This window comes from Mus caroli, unplaced genomic scaffold (genome assembly GCF_978045245.1).
Source record: "Mus caroli unplaced genomic scaffold, Mus_caroli_1 scaffold_9, whole genome shotgun sequence".
Lineage (NCBI taxonomy): Eukaryota > Metazoa > Chordata > Mammalia > Rodentia > Muridae > Mus > Mus caroli.
Window position 1 is genome coordinate 110,424,678 of NW_028227264.1, and position 6,610 is coordinate 110,431,287.

Genomic DNA, 6,610 nt, shown 5'->3' on the forward strand with positions numbered 1-6,610 from the left:
CAAGCGTTTTAAAACGTAACTTAATCAGGGTCCTAGAGCATCACTTGAAGGCCAGAGGCAGGAGGAGCCAGATCGTTTCCAGTGATTCCTTCAGGTTCCCTGTATCAGTTTCCCTCACAGACTGTGCAGCAGTTACGGTCCAACACAAGCCAAGTTCTACTAGATGAAAATAAAAAGCAACTGTTTGGAACTTCTTCCACTCTGGGTTTCTTAGGAAGTCCTCCGTTCTCAATGCAGACTGGCATGATGTTGCCTTGCTTCCCAACTCTACCTGCCCTTGGGGGTTGGCAGCGAGGTGGCATGGAGTCAATGACACAGACTGACTCCACAACAAGCTCTTCTGAACACTGCTGCAAGCTCCTTTAATACCCTCCATCTGCGCCCCCATTGGTCCCAAGAAAGCATCGCTTCTAAACAGCAGTTCCTGATTGGCTAGCATTGTCTGTACCAGCAATCCTTGTTCTCTCAGGCAGTCCTCAGTTAGGTCCTCCTGCAGGAGATGCTTTTGCGTGTGCGCACCCCCGGCATTCACATAGAGGTGACCCACCTTTCCTGCTATGCATCTTCTATAGTTTAAATATAGGTCCCCTCTTTCACAGGGCTTGGATGGAGAGCTACAGGTGGTTAATGGCAACTGAGAGGGAGAATCAGTCTTCTAATTGTGTATCCAATGCCAAGCGGTTAGCCCTAAGACATACGTATAAGCAATACTAAATGGTTGTATCTATTTATTACAGTGTTACATAACAGTAGTAAAAGAAAAGGGGGCATGGGTTTGAAAGGGAGAGAGTGGGGGGGGGGGTCTGGGAGGTTTTGGAGAAGAAGGGGGGAAATGTTGGAGATGTATTCTAATTAAAAATACAATGAAATTAAAATACATCTAGTTTTCCCCATAGTTCATGTGTTCACACCTTGATGCCAAGGGCTGCACCATTGGTACAAGGTGTCATCTTTGGAAGGTATGGCTTAGGGGAGAGTTCTTTGTGTCACTGTAGAACAAGCCCCTGGCTACCACTTCTCTCCCCGTGCTCCGTAGCTAGCATTTTGACCTTTCATCTCGACATATTCCCACCATTTCCATCTGCTGCCCCTACCATAAGTGACCCAATGTAGGTGATGCGCCTTTGAGTCTGTAAAACTGAGCTCAATAAACTTTTTTGCAACTCGAAGTTAGCTACCTCCAGTATTTTACCACAGTAATAAATAGCCAACTCAAACAACACTCACCTTGTCTAAACAAGGTTCTCTTTTCTATTAAATAAAACCATTCATGGGACAGAAGCATATAGGCTCTATAAAGGGACGTGGGTCCCAGAGCAAACCTCAGGCTTAGTTAAAATGGAAAATGCATCCAGGCAGTGGTGGCACACGACTTTAATCCCAGGGCTCAGGAGGCAGAGGGTGGTGGATCACTGAGTTCAAGGCCAGCTAGCTCTACAAAGTGTGTTCCAGGACAGCCAAGGCTACACAGAGAAACTGTTTACAAAAACCAAAAACCAAACCAACGAGCCAAACAAACAAACAAAAATTTAAAAAAAGAAATTTCAGAAACTTGCGGCTGGCTGGCAACAAGAATTTCACTTTCCCCTCCTCCCTTTCCTGAAGTGACAGGACATCAAACCACAAGGGAGGAATGAACAGGCTGTCAGTTTCTGTGGCGGTTTGAATATGCTTGGCCCAGGGAGTGGCACTATTTGGAGGTGTGGCCTCATTGGAGTAGGTGTGTTACTATGGATATGGGTTTTAAGACCCTCCTCCTAGCTGCCTGGAAGCCAGTCTTCTAGGGGCCTTCAGATGAAGATGTAGAACTCTCAACTCCTCCTGCACCATGCCTGCCTGGATGCTGCCATGCTCCCACCTTGATGGTAATGGACTGAACCTCGGAACCTGTAAGCCAGGCCCAATTAAATGTTGTCATTATAAGGGTTGCCCTGGTCATGGTGTCTGTTCACAGCTATAAAATCCTTGCCATTGACCAAGGCATGTAATTCCAAGGCTTCTTCTCTGGTCCCTGTTAATCCCGCTTGACGTCACTGTGAATTCCTGGATGGTATGACCAACTCTGTGGAATACCAGTAGGCCTTCTTCCTCCAGACTCAGGACGTCTCCTGGCTTTTGTCTCCCAGTCATCTTCATCAACACTGGCATCCCCCTAAGAAAACCACTGCTCTACACACAGCCCAGGGGTCCAAGGCTTGGGAATCTGATCTGTTCACCTAACGCACTACTAATGAATAAAGATATCCAGGTCTATGCACGACAACGTGTATACTTCTAAAGATAATGGTGAGTGGAAATGGAAATGATACAAGGATTAGATTTTACAATATTTCAAATGTAAAGTGCTTTTGCAGCAAACACAGAGAGAGAGGGGGGGGGCAACAATGGGGGGAGAGAGAGAGAGAGAGGAGAGAGAGAGAGGCAACAATGGGTTATTTCAGACAGGAAGAGCTTGAAGGAGGACAAGGCTACTAAGAGGTTTTCAACTGCATCTGAAATATCCTGTTTCTGTTACAGCAACGGGAGCTGACGTCAGATTGACCATTGGCCTCATTCTGCGATAGCAAGTCCTTGTGTCTGGACTTTTCTGCCTAATGAAATGGTTTATAAAAAATTAGTCTTCAACATATAATTTTAGAACATGCTACCCATTTGTGGAGTATGCCACAGGGGTCACCTATATTTGGATTTCCCATAAGACCATCGGTTTGGGTTATCAGGTTGGCCCAAGTATCTGCTGCAGCTTCCTGCGGGGAGTTTGCGCGTCCTCAGACACAGAGTTCTGAGAGGCCACAACTTACTCGTTTCCCAGAAATATGGGAGGAAGTGATGTGTCTCTTTGGAGCAAAAGTTGTGAGGTCGAATTTTTCAACCTTAGCCAGGAAACAAGTTGTCCCAGAGCAGGGTCTTTCTGCCAGGCACGGTCTAGAACAAGAACTGAATTTATGGCCAGACCAGCCTGGAGGAGGGATGCAGGTGAGCGGACAGAAAACACATTTTCACACTTCTTAGATTGGGGGATTGCCTGCTACCTCGAATGTATGGCTATGCCGGCTGACACAATTTCAAAGCATAATGAGAAATGCAGCATCCAACATAGCATAATTGCTGTGATTTTCTTAGAAAATGGAAGTTTTCAGAATGCCTACGAATCTCCCCACATCTTTGTTTGTTTGTTTGTTTTTTGTTTTAGACTCATAAGACATTAAAAGTAAAGTACTTAGTCAATTCAACATTGAATATGTGTGTGTACATGTGCGTGTGCATGTGTGTACATATGGTGTATTCAGACAACTGAGGCTGCACACGAACTTACCACCTCATTCCCTTAAGAAAGGATTTCTCACTGACCCGGGAGCTAGGCTAGCAGCCAGCAAGCTCCAGAGAACCTTCTACCAAAGTCCCGCACAGCACTGAAGTTACAGGACGTACAGCTACACTGTGAGTGTGGGGGGTTCGAACTCAGGTCCTGACACATGCACAAGATCTGCACCATCTTCTCTGCTCCAATATTGGAAACTGCATCACGCCTCTACCACCTCCTGGAGAGCTTTACAGGCAAACCAGTGACTTGGTCTGGTGTGGGGTCACTTCTGAAATATATGTAAATATGTATATATGTAAATATATGTAAATATATGAATCATTTTCTTTATACCCTGGAATTGCATTTGTATTTCTTTCTAAAATAATTTCTGGCGAGTTGTTCTCTGCCTCTCCTTTCTCCCTCCTCAAAAGTTCAGACTACCTTTACTGTACTGGATAAGTGTGCTTGCTGCCTGGGTGTGGGGACCACAGGGGCCCTGGTTGTAGAGAAAATGATTAAAAGTGCAAAGTCCATGGGTTCCCAGTACTGTCCACAAGGTGGCAGTAGCGTCCACACAGCATGACCGATCTCCAAAGCCAGATGTTTCCAAATCATTTCCCTTGCAACCAATACATTAAATAAACACTTTATGTCGCCTTTGAATTATAATGACATATCTAGAGTGAATAACGGCCGAATGTCAAAGTATTTTATTAAATTTTCCTGTCATGTGACAAACTAATTCAATAAATGCCAGGGCTTTTCTCACCCACCTGGGACAAATCTGGACGTTAAATTCATTTTGTATATGCTTCCCTGCCTTTCTCTTCCCCAGTGCTTACACACTCGGCCCACTCCCCAACTCCAGTTGCTAAGCAACTAAAAGAGCTTTGTTCTTCTTAAACAATAGCGTTCAACGGCTCTTATTTTCTCTAACCAGAACATGGCTGCAGCCCAGATTCCACCTCATCTTTGTAAAATCCCAGAGCAGGACATGTATGACTTAAGCTAATAGCATGGCAAGTCACATCACAATGGATAAACACAGGAAAAGAAAACCCAGAGCGCATGCATTTTTTTTTTAAAAAAAGATTTATTTCTCTATTTTATGTATATGAGTACACCGTTGCTGTCTTCAGACACACCAGAAGAGGGCATCGGCATCGGATCCCATCACAGATGGTTGTGAGTCTTCTATGGAGCTCCAAGGAGCAGCATACCACGCTAGACATGGGGTGGTGTTTCCACTGGACTCAGATAGTGTTTGCTTCTTGTAGTCTCACTGACATCTTTCATCATTAGTAGTTCTTGTCACCCTGGCAGACTTCTCTTGTCTTAGTTACGGTGAGACCTCTGGTTCTCTCGGTCCTTTGCCTTATCAAAGCAAGGAAAGGCTCATTAACAACGCTTTGCTGAAACCCATTCAAAGTAAACATTACCTCATCTAGTCCTGTGGATTCGTGGCTTTGCATTGAACTATAAAGTTGAAAGATTATTCCTCTTAAAGGAAATTGGCAGTCACAAGTAAGGAAATGGGTGGAGAGACTAGGCAAGAGAGGTCCTTAAGAGAAGAATGAGGCCTCTTCTCTGCCAGGCACGGTCTAGAACAAGAACTGAATTTATGGCCAGACCAGCCTGGAGGAGGGATGCAGGTGAGCGGACAGAAAACACATTTTCACACTTCTTAGATTGGGGGATTGCCTGCTACCTCGAATGTATGGCTATGCCGGCTGACACAATTTCAAAGCATAATGAGAAATGCAGCATCCAACATAGCATAATTGCTGTGATTTTCTTAGAAAATGGAAGTTTTCAGAATGCCTACGAATCTCCCCACATCTTTGTTTGTTTGTTTGTTTTTTTGTTTTAGACTCATAAGACATTAAAAGTAAAGTACTTAGTCAGTTCAACATTGAATATGTGTGTGTACATTTGCACAGAGTGGCAGGCAATGTCACTCACTGACTTCTTTTCTTCCCCGTGCTGCAGGTCCTCATGCAGCCCCCAAACCCTGATCCGCTCCATTGTCTCGGTGGGTACAGACGAGGGCCTGGGGTCTCTACGATTGAGCTTACTTAGATTTTAAGGGAAAACCAGGACTCGCTGGTTCTGGAGGCTAAGTTGGGAATTAGACTCACGGGATTAGGATCCCTGTGGCCTCTGGTACATGATTTAGCATGTTTGAACCTCAGCTTCTTCTGAGGTACATGACGAGCCACAGGACCAGACACATAACCTGGAGGGATCTGAGGTATGGCAACATTCTCTGCTACTTAGATATTTGTTTTCAAATCCAGGCATTAGGATATCAATTGGCCTGCCCCTAGAGGCATGGCAGGTGTGGCTGCCCTGTCACAAGAACATCAATCAGTAGGTAGCAGGGAGGAAAGAGGCTCAGTCAGTGTTCTGACCTGGGAACATCTGAATGATCATAGCCTAACATTTCCTGAAAATAAGTGAGCCTGAAATGACATCAGTGCACTGCTAGGGGGCACAGACAGGGAACAAGTTGGAGACTAGAAGAACCCCACCTAGGGCCACGAGCTCAGGTGGAAGTGAAGCTGAGACCATTGACGCTTGCATGGGGCCACTTGGGTGAATCCCACAAGAACAACACCTGAGATAGCCAAGCACCAGACTGCAGCCATTGTGGTAAATCTCCAACCCAAATAAGCCCTGGCAATGAAAACACAACTCAGTTAATATGAATACATGCTGTGTGCCTAGATTGGGCAGATCTACCGCTACGCTACCATCTTCCACATCTATGAGACCCCTTAGAACTTGCAGTTTCTCCGGGCCATGTGCTTCTGCTCTGTTTTTCTTCTTCCTCCTCCTCTGTGTCCTCTCCCCTTTCCATTTTCTTCTTCTTCTCTCCACCTTCTGCTCCACCTTCCCTTATATCTGCCCAATCATCAGCTTTCCTTTATTTTACAAATTAAGGTGGGAAGCAGGTTTACAGAAAATCACCTGAGTGCTGACTTATTCCTTGTTCTCAACCATTCACAGGAGAACAGAATTAACATAAAATATAATTAGCCCCAGGGCTATCCACAACATTTCCCCCTTTCTGTCCAATTAAAACACTATTTTATCTCAGATATAATTGAACATAACTATTATTATTTGTTAATTTATAAAGTATAAGAGACCTAACACCCAGTTCATCATGCTTGTTAAATAGAACCTCTGTCATCTATCCTTATTTAAAAGACCTGCACCTGGCTATGCCTTGGCTTTAGATTTAATGCCATCTAAAAACAATACTCTCAGATCTGTTCCTCTCAAAAGTAAAAAGCCTGG

The 6,610-nt window shown here is 44.7% G+C and overlaps 1 non-coding gene across 1 annotated transcript; it reads left to right on the plus strand.

The window, feature by feature from the left end:
* Positions 1 to 5,623: 5,623 nt before the first annotated feature.
* Positions 5,624 to 5,751, plus strand: LOC115032237 (small nucleolar RNA SNORA17). The gene has a single exon (XR_003837891.1). It is a non-coding gene; the product is annotated as a small nucleolar RNA SNORA17 (small nucleolar RNA).
* Positions 5,752 to 6,610: the final 859 nt, after the last annotated feature.